At 46.5% G+C, this 16930-nt stretch overlaps 1 long non-coding RNA gene across 1 annotated transcript; it reads left to right on the top strand.

Annotated features, from left to right (window-relative positions):
• Nucleotides 1-490: 490 nt before the first annotated feature.
• LOC125161052 (uncharacterized) lies at nucleotides 491-11282 on the top strand. Its single transcript, XR_007150458.1, has 6 exons — nucleotides 491-501; nucleotides 4848-4855; nucleotides 5772-5777; nucleotides 8847-8851; nucleotides 9400-9410; nucleotides 10720-11282. It is a non-coding gene; the product is annotated as an uncharacterized LOC125161052 (long non-coding RNA).
• Nucleotides 11283-16930: the final 5648 nt, after the last annotated feature.

Below are 16930 nucleotides of genomic sequence, written 5' to 3'. Positions count from 1 at the left end.
GAATCCAAACCAGGCTCCGTGCTGCCAGGACAGAGGGAGACATGGGGCTCGAACTCATGAAACCATGAGATCATGACCTGAGCCAGAACCGAGAGTCAGACGTTTAACCAACCGAATCACCCAGGCACCCCAAGGTACAGGCCATTCTTAACAGACTGCATCATTCTAAAATTTCTGGTTGGTATGGGCCTCCACAAAAATAACACATTTGGCAATACAGGAACAAAATGTGACCAGGTAATTCACACAAAGCTTTCTTTTATACAGTTGGCAAGGAAGAAGAATCTGAGAAATTGAAGCAAGTGCAATCTAGGGTGAGACTAATACTCCTACATGTAGTTAGCTATAAGGTTTCTGTTTTATTTTTATTAATAGTCAAATTGTTGGAGAAGAAGAAAAATTCAAACGTTCTTGTCCTCATTTTAAAGTACAATATTTTAGGGGCACGAGGGTGGCTCAGCCAGTTAAGCTTCCCACTTCAGCTCAGGTCATGGTCTCGTGGTTTGTGAGTTCAAGCCCCACATCTGGCTGTCTGTTGTTACTACAGAGCCTGCTTCAGATCCTCTGTCCCTCTCTCTCTCTTTCTGCCCCTTCCCGGTTTGTTCTTTTTTTTTTTTTTTCCTTTCTCTCTTTCTCTCAAGAATAAATAAATAGTAATACATACATACATAAATTTAAAAAGTATATAATATTTTAAAGAAAATTCCTTTTGCAAATATGACCTTCTAACAGAGCTATCTATATGCTTGGAAAAAAAAAAAAAGCATTTAACTATCCCTTACTCCAAGAAATTCCTCAAGATCCATCTCATATACAGACCTATTCCATGACATTTAGTTCACATAACAATTCCACATGCTCCTAAACTTGGTGTCTGCCTTTCTTGTAACAGTAAATACATTATACCAATGGGAAAAAAAAGGAGGTAAAAAAGAATGTCTTAAATTCATCACTGTATGCTTAGAGCTGGCTTTTATATGTATAGGTAATACATCTTAATTTTTTGACATTCAATCTTCAGGGGGTACTAAGAAAATATCATTTTTCATGCACTTCAGATATATTATTTCTAGAATTCACAACTATCCTGCAGATATGACCCCCATTTTACAGATGAGGAAACTATAGATCAGAAAATGGAGTCCATAGTTCTCATCTAATAGGTTACAGGAACAGATTTTAAACAAAGATCTGAATTCCAGTTCTTTCCACATTACTTTGCTAACATATGCTTACCTTAGAATGACGTTTCCTGTAGGACAAGAATTTCATCATGGCTATTATTGCTTCATTATATAGAATGTTGCAATATAAAGAGAAAGCCAAATAATGAATCTGGATAATGTTAAAATAAGCCCCAAACAGGGGTGCCTGGTTGGCTCAGTTGGTTAAGTGTCTGACTTTGGCTCAGGTCATGGTCCCCTGGTTCTCGGGTTCATGCCCCGCAGAGATATGCACTGGTGGTGTGGAGCCTCCTTGGGATTCTCTCTCCCTCTCTGCTCTTTCCCCACATGTGTGCTATCTCAAGATAAATAAACTTAAAATAAGCCCCAAACATGTATAATCTTACACTTATTTGCAGATCTTGAGCAAGTTGCTTAACTTCTCTGTGCCAAAACTGCTTCAAACGGTAGTGATAATACCTTAGAAATTAGTTATGATGCTGACATACATTAAAATATATAAAGCTCTTAGCACAATATCTGGAACATAGTAAACACTCCAGAAATGTTAGCTATTGCTACTGAGATGAAAACTCACTAGATGGACATGTTTTAAACCAGGTGACTCCAGTCAGCAATAGCTGGACATCTAATCCGAAAACAGTCAATCCTACACTGGCTTGAAATCTATGATATGATCCGGTGAAAATATGATGCATGTCTACTAGTTTCTCTCCCTTGGGAATCTGAATTAAGAAACAAGGACTAAGCCCATTCATCGTAATTCAGAATTTATATGGTTTGGCTCCTACCTTCATCAATTTTTCTCTCATCAATGTAACCAACAATGCTAAGACTGTTGCTGAATCTAGTCTTTCAGTCTTCATTTTTATATCATTTGGCAGCATTCCATATGTTCAAGACCATTCTCCTCATTCTCTTTGGAAAGCACTGAAAAATTGCAGCTATTCAACACTTAATCCCAAGCCTCTAATCTCCACACCCCACTGTCCCTCTATGCAATTTCATCCACACTTTTGACTTCACTAATTATCTTCATGTTAGCTCAGACTTGTCTTACACATTCAACTGCCTTGTCCATCTCTCACTTCTCTGGATGGCTCAACGATAAATGATACCTCCGACACCATATGTCCCAAACCAAACTCATGATCTTCCCTCTCAAACATAGCCAAGATCCCTTCCAGTGCTCCTTACCTCCATAGTGGCCCCAACAAGTAACCAGATCACGAATTAGAAAATTAGAAGCATGCCCGGATACCTCTTTTTCCTTTATCCCCATCTTTTACTAAATCCTATTAATTTTATCTCTTAAATATTTCTCAATTCCTTCTCTCCATCTCCACTGCTACCTTTTAACAGGTATACCTACATCCATTCTAATATCTTGTGTACTTTCCATACTGTAACCAGTTATATTTTTTTATGATTCTAATCATGTCATGTTCCTGCTGAAGAGTCCACAATGGCTTCCTACTATTCTTAAGATATTTGGTGAAAATACATATCATAGTAGTCAAGACCTGCAAGATATGTTTCAGCTTCTTTCCCTCTCCTGTTGCCCTACATGCAGCCATATTTGTCTTTTTTTCAGCTCCTTAAACATAATAGATTATATTTCCTGCTACCTTAGGATCTTTGCACATGGTTTCGCTCTGCCTGGACTACTCCTCGTCCTTCTCTTCACTTAATTAATCCTTATTATATCTCATCTCATAATACTTCCTCACAGAAAGTTTCTTGAACAACTAGACTTTATCAGATCATTTAGTTATTTATTCAACAAATATTTAATAAAAACCTACTATACACCATGTATAGCTCTAAACATATGGGATTGAGAAACACAAAAAACCCTTCCCTTCATGAAGCCTACATTCTAGTGGAAGCAAACAGGCAATAACCAACAAAATAATGCATAGAATGTATAATATATGTAAAGCCAGTAAGTCTGGGGACTGGGGGTAAGGGGGAAGAAAGAAAAAAAAAAGGGTAAGAAAATCACAAGCAGAGAGTTTCCAGTGCCTGAGTTGGTATCTGACATAGAGTTGGCCCTCAATAAATATTTGTTGAGCAGATGAATGAATAAAGGAAGGAGCATGTTCAAGTTATGAGAAAGTGTACAGTGTAAAAGACTAGAGGAACTACTTGATGGATGAAACAAAGAGAAACCAGGCAGGTCTTGAGAGATAACAGTCTCTTGAACCATTCATTCTCAATGGCTTCATTCAGCTCCAGTTCCAGTCATTATATGGTCTTAGTATAACCATATTTAGTATCCATACCCTTCCTTCCCCAGTGCCAAGGGCTGGATAATTCAAGTGGATCACTCTTGAAACCAAAATACCTAATCAGGACACGGATACAAGATTGTGTATACCACTTCCATCACTCACCACCACACATATCCCTAAAGCCACTTCTTTACTACACACACACACACACACACACACACACACAGATATCACTTGTGTTGAAGCTTCAGTTCTCCAGTCCACAGCCCCTTTCAGGTACAAACTCCCTCCCATATACACAAGACTGTGAAAGCCCTTGCTCTTTTCCCTGACCCTGTGAGACACTTAGGTCACTACTCTCCAAATCCAGTCAAACCCACAACTGGGGGCCCCTCAGGAAAAGGAACCTGGGTCTCTCCTTCCCAGCAGTCTCCTGCACCTTAAAGACTATCTTCTACCCACACGTAGATGGACATGAACTCCTTTGTGATTCTGAATGACCTTCAAGATCACTGATCCCATATATACTCAAACTCAGGCTCCAGCATCAGATGGCAAGGTTCTGAAGGACTGGGGCTCTGAGTGCCCCCTCAAGCCTCTTGTCTTTATCAGAACCCACAGAAGGATTTGTATACTTTCTGGGTGGCCTGGGCGGAAACTAAGGCACTGTACTTCCCCAAAACACAAATATTCAGTGTATACCCCCTTTCCATGGCACTGCCTGATATTACAGTAACACTCGCCTCACAGATAACTGCCTCCTCACAATTAGAGACTCTATCAAACCATGTCCCTTTAGGGAGCCCTCCCATGTTCCCACAAGTCTGTGTACCCTGCTCCATGACTAAGCCCACTCCTATGATCAGCCCCATCACAAGCGCCCCTCAGGATTGGAGTCCTGTATCTTCCCTGGAGTCCCAGCACTTTCTGGGCTCATGCTCACTCAGGAGTGGGCACACTCGCACATACATCCCTGCGCCTTCTCTGGGACTCCGAGGTCCCTTCCCACCATTCAGAGTTGTATGACTTCCCTTGACCCCTGACCCCGAGGTCCCAGCCCCACCACACAAACACACAGGGACGCCTCCTCAGGAGTAGGGCCATGCCCAAGTCCCCTCTCCCCTCAGACCCAGGACTGCCCAGCTGCTTCAGCGCTTCCCCCTGAACGACCGCCTCCACAGATCTGCCTCAGGTGCCCTCTGGCTCTGCTCCACCATGTTTTGTTGTCCCTCCACATCTAAGCCCACGCAAAAGTCACGGGGCAGTGGGGAGTGGGCAATAGGATCCTCGGGGTGACATACCTTCCTCAGGAAGACTGGGAACAATGTAGAGGGCCTGGCGGGGAGGTGGTAGGTGGGCTGGGAGGGAGCAGTCGCCTGAGGCCCCGCCCCCCCATGGCCCCAGTCCTCTTGGGCCCAGGTGCCCACAGGGCTAGGAGTCCCCAGCACTTCTCATTTTGCTCCTGAACATTCGAGTCCTGGCAACTGAGCATGCTCAGCCACCTCTGGGGACCCATTGTGCTGGGATGGCGCTCTGCTGCACTGAGGGGTTCTTCCTGCCCACCCCAGACATGTAAGGACTGGCTTTACTGTGGTTGAAGCTCAATTTGGGACTTGAGACAGATTTCCTGATTTCCCAACACATCTCCTCCTGGCCTGCCTGGTTCTGGTCGAGGTGCTGGGTAACCTATTTCTTCAACTGAAATGCACCGAGGAATCAATAGTTCTGTGCCCACCGATACCAAACTCGAAGAGGCCCAAAGAGTTCTGGCTCCTTGCCCCTCTACAACTGCACCAGCCCTAACCCTAGACTTTACTGCTGTATTTCTCAGTATACTTAGGATGTATTTTCCCATCTCCCCCTGGTGAATCGACACTATCTTCTAAGACCAAGCTAAACATTACACTTTTCTGAGCTGCTTTATCCTCCCACAGTCACCTGTGTGTCCCTGGCCTGATGCTGACAATGCTTTATGCATTATTTACTTCTCTCTTCCTCACTTAAGGGTGGGGTGAGCTCTCTGATGCCTGGGGTCTGACACTTCATCTAGGTATACTCCATACCACAGCATAGTGCTTGACACAAGGTAAGTGCTTCATAAAAGTAAATGTTTGTGGAAGGAAAAATGAATCCTAAGTTCACTCCTGCACATCCTACCAGTTTTGTTGAGCACTTAGTTTTTTAACAACTACCATTCTAGGCCCCTTCTCTTCAAAGGTCTCACAGAGAAAGGAAGAGATTATGGCTTTATATACCTCATAGAGACACCACCTCCAGCCTGGACTTCAACTTATTCTAGGATGTTAGCCCACCAGAGAGTGGACACTCCATACATTTCTTTACTGAACAAAAGGATGTAGTCACAGAAACAAAAAGAGAGAGATGGAGAGAAAATGGCTTTGGTAGAGGTTAACTAGTGTTTGAAGTGCTACCGAATCACAGAGAGAACTCTCAATTAGAGGTGGCAGGAGTAAAACAACGAAAATCCTAAAGAGGAGTGGATACCCTAGCTGAGTCTTGAAGAATGAATAGCTGTCAGCCAGGCAAAGGAAAGGAAGACTGTGCCAGGCAGAGGGAGCAGCATGAGCAAGGCAGAGTGTAGGGAACAGCAGTGATACTCAAAGAAGTCCAGGAGGCTAGAGCACAAAACTCCCAGGGCAAAACATTATCTCTAAAGAAACTCCTGTATAGCTAAGTAATGTCTTCAGTTGGGTTCCCCAAAAGCAAAATCTGAGGCCAGGACTTGGTTGCTGGTAATTTGTTTGGGAAGTAAGCTCCAGAAACAGATGGGAGGGAGACAGAATGAAAGAGGGGAAAGTGGAAAAGCCAAGCAAAGTGTGATATTGAGCTGATAGCTTTACTAGATAATTGGGCTTGAGCTTACTGGAGACCCTCTGAAAACCATGTAGAAGGTGCCTCAGCTTTGCACCACCAAATAGCAAGGAAACTGGGTCATTTACCTCTTAATTTTCATCCCCATTATGTGAGGGTTATCTCAATCCCCCAGCTGGAACTCATTAACATTTCCTGATTATGCTTGCCCAGGGCTAAGCATTCTACTAGGATTTGAAAGAAAGCCTTGAGGCAGAAAAGCAGATGGACCAGAAAGCATTTGAGCTAGTAACAGGCTTAGAGCTACACTGAAATCAGGAATAAGGTTTTGAAAGGGCGGGCCTAAGCCAGCTGACTCCATCTTGTTCTGTGTCCTTCACCTTGACCACGCCTCCTCCCCTTGAGTAACCTCCTGCTCGCCTGCCTAACAGGACTCCGACCCTTCCCCAGCCAATCGGCTGAGGCCACAGCCATTACCTCACCAACTGCCCCTAGGCCCCAATAAAACCTTTGTGCTTCTGAAACTCGCTCTCTCTCCCTGGTGTATCTCACCACTGCGTAGGTGCAGGTAGGGGATTGAGCTCGAGCTAGCTCGAATAAAGGCTCTTTTGCTTTTACATCGGACTTGGCTCCCTAGCGGTCTTTGGGGATCACGAATTCTGGGCATAACATTTGGGGGCTCGTCCAGGATCCCCAAGACCCCCGAGGGACTCCCGACCCGGAGAGCCTGACTGGCCACGGTTAGTGTCTGTTCGTTCCGTCTTTTCTGTGTGAGCTCATTTCTGAAATTCTGGTAGTGCCCGACGCGGTCTAAGTGGACGCACTGGAGGACCACGGGCCGGGAGTTTCAGAAGACGTTCCGATCCTCCCTTTTGGAGGGACGTGGAATCCCCTCATCGGTTTTGGAGGGACGTGGAACCCCCTCAAAGGTCTGAGATAGCTTTCAGTTTTGCTTCCATGGAGTTGGAAGACTTTTTAGGGGCCCTGTTTGTTTTTGTGTTTCTCTGTTTTGTTCTGTGGACTTACTGGATGGATGTTATGGGACAGACTCAGACTACTCCTCTAAGTATTATGATTAATCACTTTAAGGATGTGAGGGGAAGAGCTAACAACCTCAGCGTGGAAGTCCGAAAGGGTCGATGGCAGGTTTTTTGTTGTAGCGAGTGGCCAACTTTCAATGTCGGATGGCCACCAGAGGGGACCTTCGACCTCCCTACCATCCACCGAGTCAGGAGTATCATCTCTCAGCCTAAGATGGGCCATCTTGATCAGCTCCTTTACATTATCACTTGGCGGGACCTTGTAGAAGACCCAGCCTCTTGGCTTAAGCCTTTCCTAGCCCCACTCCCTCCAGAGCCAAAACCCATTCTTGCCTTGCAGGGGACAAAGAAGAAGAAAAGTCTTACCCAGCCTTCAGCACCCCTCTACCCTGTCCTACAAGGGGGGACTGAAGAAGAATTAATTTTTCCTCCCCCGTATAACCCCTCTAGGATGCCGGAAGAACACCATCCTCCCTGTCCGGGGGAGGCAGATGCTGTTCCGAGAGCGGGAGGCAGAAACGCTCCGGTGGGAAGCCGACCCTTTACCAGACAAAGGGCTCAGAGGGAGCAATCCGCCTCCGCCGCCGACTCCACTGTTCTGCCCCTGTGAGCCACTGGACCCCCAGACGCGGAGGGGAATCAGCCCCATCACTATTGGCCTTTTGCCATTAGTGACCTCTACAATTAGAAAGCTCAGAATCCTAAGTTTTCCGAGAAACCGGCAGGGCTTATTGATTTATTAGACTCTGTTCTTTTTACCCATCAGCCCACGTGGGACGATTGCCAGAAGCTTTTGCAGGTCCTGTTCATGACTGAAGAAAGAGAAAGAATCCTCAATGGGGCCCGAAAACTAGTTCCAGGAGCAGACGGGAATCCCACCACCAACCAGGCTCAGATAGATGCCTCCTTCCCCTTAACTCGGCCCCAGTGGGATTTCAACATGGCACAAGGTAAGGAGAGGCTCCGGGTCTACCGCCAGACTCTAATGGGGGGTGTCTCCGAATGGCTGCTAGAAAGCCAACCAATTTGGCCAAGGTAGGAAATGTACAACAGGGAAAAGATGAATCTCCGGCTGCCTTTTTAGAACGGAGCATGAAGGCATTCCGTACCTATACCCCCAGGGATCCAGAGGCTCCGGAAAGGAAGGCAGCTGTTATCATGGCCTTTGTAAACCAATGGGCCATAGACATTAGGAGAAAATTACAGAAAATAGATAGACCAGGAGAAAAAAGTCTGCAACTTACTGGTGGTAGCCGAAAAGGTATATAATAACCGGGAGCCTCCTGAGGACAAGCAGGCTCGCGCCATGGCGGCTGTCAGCAGTAAGCAGACTCGAGACCTGGACAGAATACTACTAGCTACCACTGCTGACTTCCCCGAGGAACGAGACCGCCATCTCTGGCAGCTGGCAGACGACGCAAGAAAAGGTAAAGGAACCACAAAGGGGGGGAAGCAGAGGCTGCAGAAAGATCAGTGTGCATACTGCAAGGAGATAGGGCATTGGGCCCGGGATTGTCCAAAAAGGGCCAGCGGGAAGGGAAGCAAGACTGATCGAGTAAAAGTCCTAGAGCTAGATGAACTAAGTGATTAGGGGAGTCAGGGTTCGGACCCTCTCACCGAACCCAGGGTAACTCTTAAAGTGGAGGGGACCCCTGTGGACTTCCTTGTCGACATCGGAGCACAACATTCGGTCCTCCACACCCCACAAGGAAAACTAGCCAGCAAGAAGTCCTGGGTACAAGGGGCAACTGGTATGAGCCAGTATTCATGGACTACCCGAAGAACGGTAGATTTGGGGACGGGACGGGTATCCCACTCCTTTATGGTAATACCAGAATGCCCCTACCCGCTGTTAGGATGGGACTTACTGACCAAGATTGGAGCTCAGATAACTTTCACACAAGGGGGGCCTCAGGTCACCGATGGCAAGGGCCACCCCATCCAGGTCCTGACCATGAAACTGGATGAATACCACCTCCACCAGGAGGCGCTCCCAAGAGAGGATAATATAGACAGATGGCTACGAGAATTCCCCTCGGTTTGGGCAGAGACCGGGGGGGATAGGACTAGCCGCTCACAGGACCCCGGTCCTGGTAGAGCTCAAGCCAGGAGAGAGTCCGGTAAGGATCAAACAATACCCCATGTCTCAGGAGGCCCGGAAGGGGATCCAGCCACACATCCGGAGACTACAAAGCCTAGGGGTACTAGTTCCTTGCCAGTCTCCCTGGAACACCCCCCTACTGCCGGTCAAAAGGCCTCACACAAATGACTACCGACTGGTACAAGACCTCCGGGAAGTAAATAAGAGGGTCACGGACATACACGCAACTGTTCCCAGCCCATATACTCTCTTGAGCTCTTTGGCGCCCTCCAGGGTCTGGTATACTGTACTGGATTTAAAGGACGCCTTCTTCAGTCTGCTGCTGGCACCCCAGAGCCAACCCTTGTTTGCCTTCGAGTGGCATGATCCGGAGGAGGGCTACAGTGGGCAACTCACCTGGACATGGCTACCTCAGGGATTCAAAAATTCACCCACCATCTTCGACGAGGCACTACACGAGGACCTGGGTGAGTACAGAAGGGAGCACCCTGGCCTCACCCTCCTACAGTACGTAGATGACATCCTGATTGCTGCCGACATGGCCAAAGGCTGTGAGCGAGGGACCCAGGACCTGCTGGCTACCCTGGGGGCCCTAGGGTACCGGGCATCCACGAAGAAGGCTCAGATATGCAGGGAGAGGGTAAGTTACCTGGGATATATCCTGGAGGGCGGACAGCGGTGGTTATCAGATGCCAGAAAAGAAACTGTCCTAAAGATCCCTACTCCCACCTCCTGAAGAGAAGCAAGGGAATTCTTAGGATCAGCCGGCTACTGCTGCCTCTGGGTTCCAGGTTTTGCTGAGATTGCCAGGCCCCTATATGAAGCTACTAAAGAGGAGAAAACATTTAAATGGGCTGAAAAAGAAGAAACTGCCTTTAATCAGTTAAAAAAGGCCCTCCTAAGTGCCCCAGCCCTGGGCCTACCAGACATTACGAAGCCCTTCCACCTCTTTGTAGACGAACATAAGGGAATAGCAAAAGGGGTTCTAACTTAGGCCCCTGGAACCGCCCAGTGGCTTACCTGTCCAAGAAACTACACCCAGTGGCTGCCGGCTGGCCGCCATGCCTAAGAATTATTGCGGCGACAGCACTCCTAGTCAAGGACGCAGACAAACTGACCCTAGGACGGGAGATCTGGATCACGACCCCACACGCCATTGAAGGGGTCCTGAAACAGCCTCCTGATAGATGGATGAGCAACACACATATGACTCATTACCAGAGCCTCCTACTCAACCCTCCACGAGTGCGGTTCCACCCCAGTGCAGCCCTCAATCCTGCAACCCTGCTGCCCGACCCTGACCTAGGTGCTCCACTATGTGACTGCAGGAATCCTGGAACAAGTACATGGATTCCAGACGGACCTGACCAACTGGCCCCTCCCCGATGCCGAGGCTACTTGGTTCACTGATGACAGCAGCTTTGTGCGAGACGGACACAGGTATGCAGGTGCAGTGGTGGTCACCGAAACGGACACTGTATGGGTGGAGGCTCTACCCTCCGGAACGTCAGCCCAGCGAGCAGAGCTCATAGCCCTCACCAAGGCGCTGATGCTGGGAGCTAGAAAATGGCTTAACAACTACCAGACTTGGGAGACCCAGTTTTACCAGCCCAGCCCAAATACTCCCAGGAGGAGTTACAGTGGATCAAGAAACTCCCCATGGCCCAGGAGATAAAGGGATGGTGGTATACACCTAACAAGGAGCTTGTGCTGCCAGACCGGCTCGGAGTCTCAATATTAGAGCATGTGCATCGGTCTACTCACCTGGGGGCCTGAAAATTAAAAGACTTAATCCGACATGCCAGAATCAAGATTCACCAACAGGACACCAAAATAGAGCAAGTTGTATCTGCCTGCAAGACCTGCCAACTCACCAATGCGAGAGCCACATCAAATAAAAAAGGAACCAGGCTCAGAGGCACCAGACCGGGAGCACAATGGGAAGCCGACTTCACTGAAGTCAAACCAGGAAAGTATGGTTATAAATACCTTTTAGTATTTACAGACACCTTCTCTGGCTGGGTGGAGACATACCCAACCAAGCATGAAACGGCTCAGACAGTGGCTAAGAAGCTACTAGAAGACATCTTACCCAGGTATGGTTTTCCTGCCATGGTAGGATCAGACAATGGACCAGCTTTTATCTCGCAGGCAACACAGGCAGTAGCCAAGGCGGTGGGGGCAAACTGGAAATTACATTGTGCTTATAGGCCCCAGAGCTCAGGACAAGTAGAAAGAATGAATAGAACCCTAAAAGAAACCCTTACCAAATTAACCATGGAGACTGGCGGGGACTGGGTGACTCTCCTACCATATGCCCTTTACCGGGTTAGAAACACTCCTTACACTCTGGGTTTTACTCCCTACGAGATCATGTTTGGCAGGCCACCCCCTGTTATTCCCAACCTTCGAGCTGAACTTCTTACTGAGTTTAAAGATCAAGAACTTTTTCTTTCCTTGAGAGGGCTCCAGAAGGCGCATGAGGACATTTGGCTGCGCCTCCGTGCCATCTACGGGGCCGGCCCAACCCTGACACCTCACCAGTACAGGCCAGGAGACTGGGTCTACGTTAAGAGGCACCACCGAGAGACTCTCGAGCCGCACTGGAAGGGACCCTACATCGTGGTGCTGACAACACCCACCGCTCTCAAAGTAGAAGGCATTGCGACCTGGGTCCATCACACCCACGTTCGGCCAGCGGACCCCTCCTCGATCTGGAAGGACTTCGTCACGTGATGAGCCATCAATCGGGACCAACACAACCCACTCAAGCTCAAGCTACAGCGCATTCAACCCACCTAATATTGGTAACTCTGTTAACTCTGCTTGTCATTGCTCATGCTGCTGGGAGTCCCCACGCCCCCCAAAACATCACCTGGCAGATCACAGACACCAGCTCGGGGACAATACTTAATCAGACCTCCCAGAGCCAACCCAGGGACACTTGGTTCCCAGAACTTTGTGTAAACCTGCAAACTCTGTTCCCCTTGTCACCATAAATGCAGCTGGTCCCATGATTGGGTCCGTAAGCTACATGACAAGGGGGGAATGAAAGGGCGGGCCTACGCCAGCCAACTCCATCTTGTTCTGTGTCCTTCACCTTGACCACGCCTCCTCCCCTTGAGTAACCTCCTGCTCGCCTGCCTAACAGGACTCCGACCCTTCCCCAGCCAATCGGCTGAGGCCACAGCCATTACCTCACCAACTGCCCCTAGGCCCCAATAAAACCTTTGTGCTTTTGAAACTCGCTCTTTCTCCCCGGTATCTCACCGCTGCGTAGGTGCAGGTAGGGGATTGAGCTCGAGCTAGCTCGAATAAAGGCTCTTTTGCTTTTACATTGGACTCGGCTCCCTGGCGGTCTTTGGGGATCACGAATTCTGGGCATAACAGTTTGGGCACCAGAAGAACCTCTACAAAAAGTTACATGAAAAAACTCATCAGAAATAGCCCTCCATAGCTGAGTAGTTTAAAAATTCACAAGCCTTGTCACTACAACTATCAAGATGAATATACACAAGCTTTTACACATCAATCCTAATGATTGGTAAAGGCTGTGGGGGCTATAGGAATTTCAGTGTGGGAGGGGTCACTGAAGGCTGAAGAGGACAAAGGAGCTTCATGAAGTATAACAAAATGGAAAAAAAGGCCTTTGAGAACCAAGGTTCTACTCAATCTCTTGGGCAAATCACTTAAAGAGACATTGAGCCTCAGATTCCTTTTCCAACAAACCCAAACAACAGTGCTGCCTACCACAAAGAGTGCAGTAAGTCACAAATGAGACAGGCTAAAATGCATTTTATAACTATAATTATGGTAAATAAAGAACCTGGCATGTTTTCGAACAATTAACATAAACATACCTTGATTCCATTCCTGAGTAGGCTCTGTGCAGATGCTAGTGTTGAACTTAAAAAATAAAAATGACAGGGGTGCCGAGGGGCTCAGTGGGTTAAGCCTCTGACTTCAGCTCAGGTCATGATCTGGAGCCCTGCTTCCCTTAGAGCTCTGTGCTGACAGCTCAGAGTCTGGATCCTGCTTCAGATTCTGCGTCTCCCTCTCTCTGTCCCCCCACCCCCACCCCGTTCATTCTCTCTCTTTCTCTCTCTCCCTCTCACACACACACACTCACAAATAAACATTAAACATTTTTCTGAAAAAACAGATACAACTGCCAGCTGTTTTACCAATAAAAACAGGTTTCTCTGGGAATAGAGAATTGCAACCTGAGACAAGCAAACTGTGGCAAAACCACAGACAAGGCCTCCTGGAAAGGAGAGAGATGCTCTCTCATAGAGAAAAGGGGGAAAGTTGGAAATGCTGTTATAAAGTCCATTGGACGAAACTAGGAGTTTAAAGTATACCAGATTTTCATTGAGTGTGTTGTGACAGGTTTTCATTGAGTGTGTTGTGACTGTTTCTCATTTTTCCTCACTTCCAGTAGGTCTGTAGGAAACAAGGAGTACTCAACTTGACAGCTCCCTCTGCCCTCTGCCCTCTGCTCACCTCCTGACTCCTTTCTAAATGAGGTTTCCTTTTATTACTTTTCACACCGAAGATAAAGAAAGAAATGAATATACCGCTGTCCGTGGTTTCTAGAAGCTCGCAATCCAAAAAAGAAAGGAGAATTAATCCATAATTATAACCTAGCATGATCGATGTTCTGATTAGAGCAACCATGGGAGGCTGTGGGAGCCCAGAGGGAGGCATACAACCCAGCCTGGGGTAGAGAGGATAGGCTAAGGGATGTTTAGGGGAAACTTCCTGGAGGAGAGTGTTTGATCTAACTCTTCAAGGGCAGGTAGGAATAAGCTTGGCAAAGAAAGCAGTGGGACAAGGGGAAAAGGTGATTGGGGCAATGGGAACAGCATGGACAAAGCAAAGGATAGTGTGTCTGGGGTGGACAGCAAGGACAGGAGTGGCTGCATCAATAGGTAAGTACAGATCCTGGAGAACTCAAATAGCAGGGGACCTGATCCTGAAAATGATAGAAACCCATTGAGGAATTTTTAAGCAGGTCAGGGACCTGGTCAGTTCCTCTGGTCGCTGTGTAGAGAGTAGATTTGAGACAGAAAAAAAAAAAAAAAATTTGAACAGTGCAATTCTATACAAATGTGTTTGTTGACATTTCAAATTACCATGTGATGAGAACCTTTTATTTACTATATACGCTTGCCCTGTACAATTTAAATCTTAAGTGAATTTAAATACCAGTTATTTAGTCAGACTAGCCACATTTTAACTGTTCAATAGCTACCCTATATTGGAAAGCATATATAGAGAACACTCAGAAAGTTTTTTCCCACAGCATTGAAAGACAAATTACAACTGGGCAGAAGAAATAAAATGCCTAGAAACATTCAGGACTTAAAAAGACCAGGTTCAGGATACCTGGATGGTTCAGTCAGTGAAGCGTCTGACTCTTGATTTCAGCTCAGGTCATGCATGATCTCACGGTTCAAGAGATCAAGCACCAGGTTGGGCTCTGAGTTGACAGCATGGAGCCTGCTTGGGATCCTCTCTCTTTCTCTCTCAAAATAAATAAATAAACTTAACAACAACAACAAAGTCCAGGTTCAGTTCTGTATGTCAGCTTCTCCTCAGGAAGCTGGGAAGGAAGGAGGATAGACTTCACACCTGCTGGAGTCCTCAGAGACTTCCTTCTGATATGACTAGCACAGCATGAGGACTGGGATAGAAATGTCCCCCTCATGGTCTCCTGGGAGTCGGTTTTCCCATGCTATCATTCAGAGTGTACCCAGGAGGTCTGCCTTCCCTGAGGTTTCTTATCTCCACAGATAGCCACTTCCCACCCACCATAGAGCCAGGGTGCCTTCCTTCTCACAAAATATTCCCTATAAGATTCACCCACTCCCTCTGTAAACATTTATTAAAATGATGCCTTCCATGTGCCTGTCACTGAGTTAGATACCGTATGGAAAGAGAGATATTCAAGGTATAATCACATTTCTCACATGGGCCCACTCATTTACATCTCAAAGTAACATTGTAAAATTACTATTAACTTCATCATCCTGTACAGAAGATGAAATTGAGATTCAGAGAGTTTAAGTCACACAGTCAGATAGCAGTAGCGCTAAGGAAGGCTGAAATGGTGCTATGTGGTCTTAAGTAATTTCATACCAAAACTCCCATGCTTTTGATGTTTACAAACACGTTGGGAAGAAAAGATGAACACACACAAATACAATTTATAATTTCCAAGCAATGTAGTAAAAGCAGTGTTACAATCATGCTCAGAAAAATATTGAAGCATCAAAGAGGGATGCCTTTGGTGGACATCATGGAAGGTTTCCTGGAGGAAATGACCCTGGAGCTAGTTGGAAGCATTCCACCCACAGAAGCTAGGGGCAAAGTTGTTATAGAGGAGAAAAAGAAGCAAAGCAATTATTTGGTTATAGCTTAAGCAGTTGTCTGATTTGGGAAAGCCTAGGTGGCTGTTTGTGACTGGCTGTCCTCAGGGTTCATTTTCTTGGATTCAAATGCACAGACTCTGGCTTAGTGTTTGGTTTGGTTAATGAGGCGTTAGAGCCACCCCTGTCTAGTGGCCTCCTCCTTTAAATATTTTCACACCAGCATATATTCTCCATAGGTTTAAGTTTAAATATAATGAGCAGGGACAGAAACAAACCTTGCTGAAGCAAAACTGTTAGGGATACTTCTTTTTCTTTTAAGTTTATTTATTTATTGAGAGAAAGAGAGAGACAAAGAGCTTGAGTGGGGGAGGGGCAGAGAGAGAGGGAATAGAGAGACCCAAGCAGACTCTGTGCTGATAGCAGCACACGCTGAGAGCAGCACGGAGTCTGACTTGGGGCTTGATCCCACGAACCGTGAGATCATGACTTGAGCCAAAATCAAGAGTTAGATGCTTAAAAGACTGAGCCACCCTGGTATACCATTAGGGATGATTCCAACCTGACCTTCTCAATTTAACTTTAATACTAACAGAGACAAGGATGGCTCACACTGTCCAAATATCTTTCTTATTCAAATATTAGATGGATTTTTTATGAATGAATTTTATCATAACTGCTAATTGATTAGATAATTGCTCATCGTTTAGCAATAACAGAACATTTATGGGGTTATTTACTTAAAGCATAATTATATTTATTGTCATGATAAAAAGATTTGTTTTTTTTTTCTTCTTTTTTCTTTGAGAGAGACAGAACACAAGTTGGGGAGAGGGGCAGTTGGAGAGAGAAAGTATCTCAGGCAGCCTCCACATGCATCATGGAGCCTGATGCGGGGCTCAGTCCCACCAACCTGGGATCATAAACTGAGCCAAATCAAGAGTCTGACGATCAGTCATCTGAGCCACCCAGGAGCCCCAAAGTGGGTTTCTGATATGATTTCTCAGTACCTTAAGCATTGGAAATCTTCAAACTGGTCTTTCTAAGGATTGTTTTCAGACTATCAGGCCAAATTTTCTCTCTATATCACCTGCTTTATGCTATATGCTATATTGCTCTGGGTATTACAATCATAATTTAGGCCAGTGTGTGTTGAGACGTCACTTTT

Source organism: Prionailurus viverrinus, chromosome A2 (genome assembly GCF_022837055.1).
Source record: "Prionailurus viverrinus isolate Anna chromosome A2, UM_Priviv_1.0, whole genome shotgun sequence".
In the NCBI taxonomy this organism is placed as follows: Eukaryota; Metazoa; Chordata; class Mammalia; order Carnivora; family Felidae; genus Prionailurus; species Prionailurus viverrinus.
This window is presented reverse-complemented; position numbering and strand designations above follow the sequence as displayed.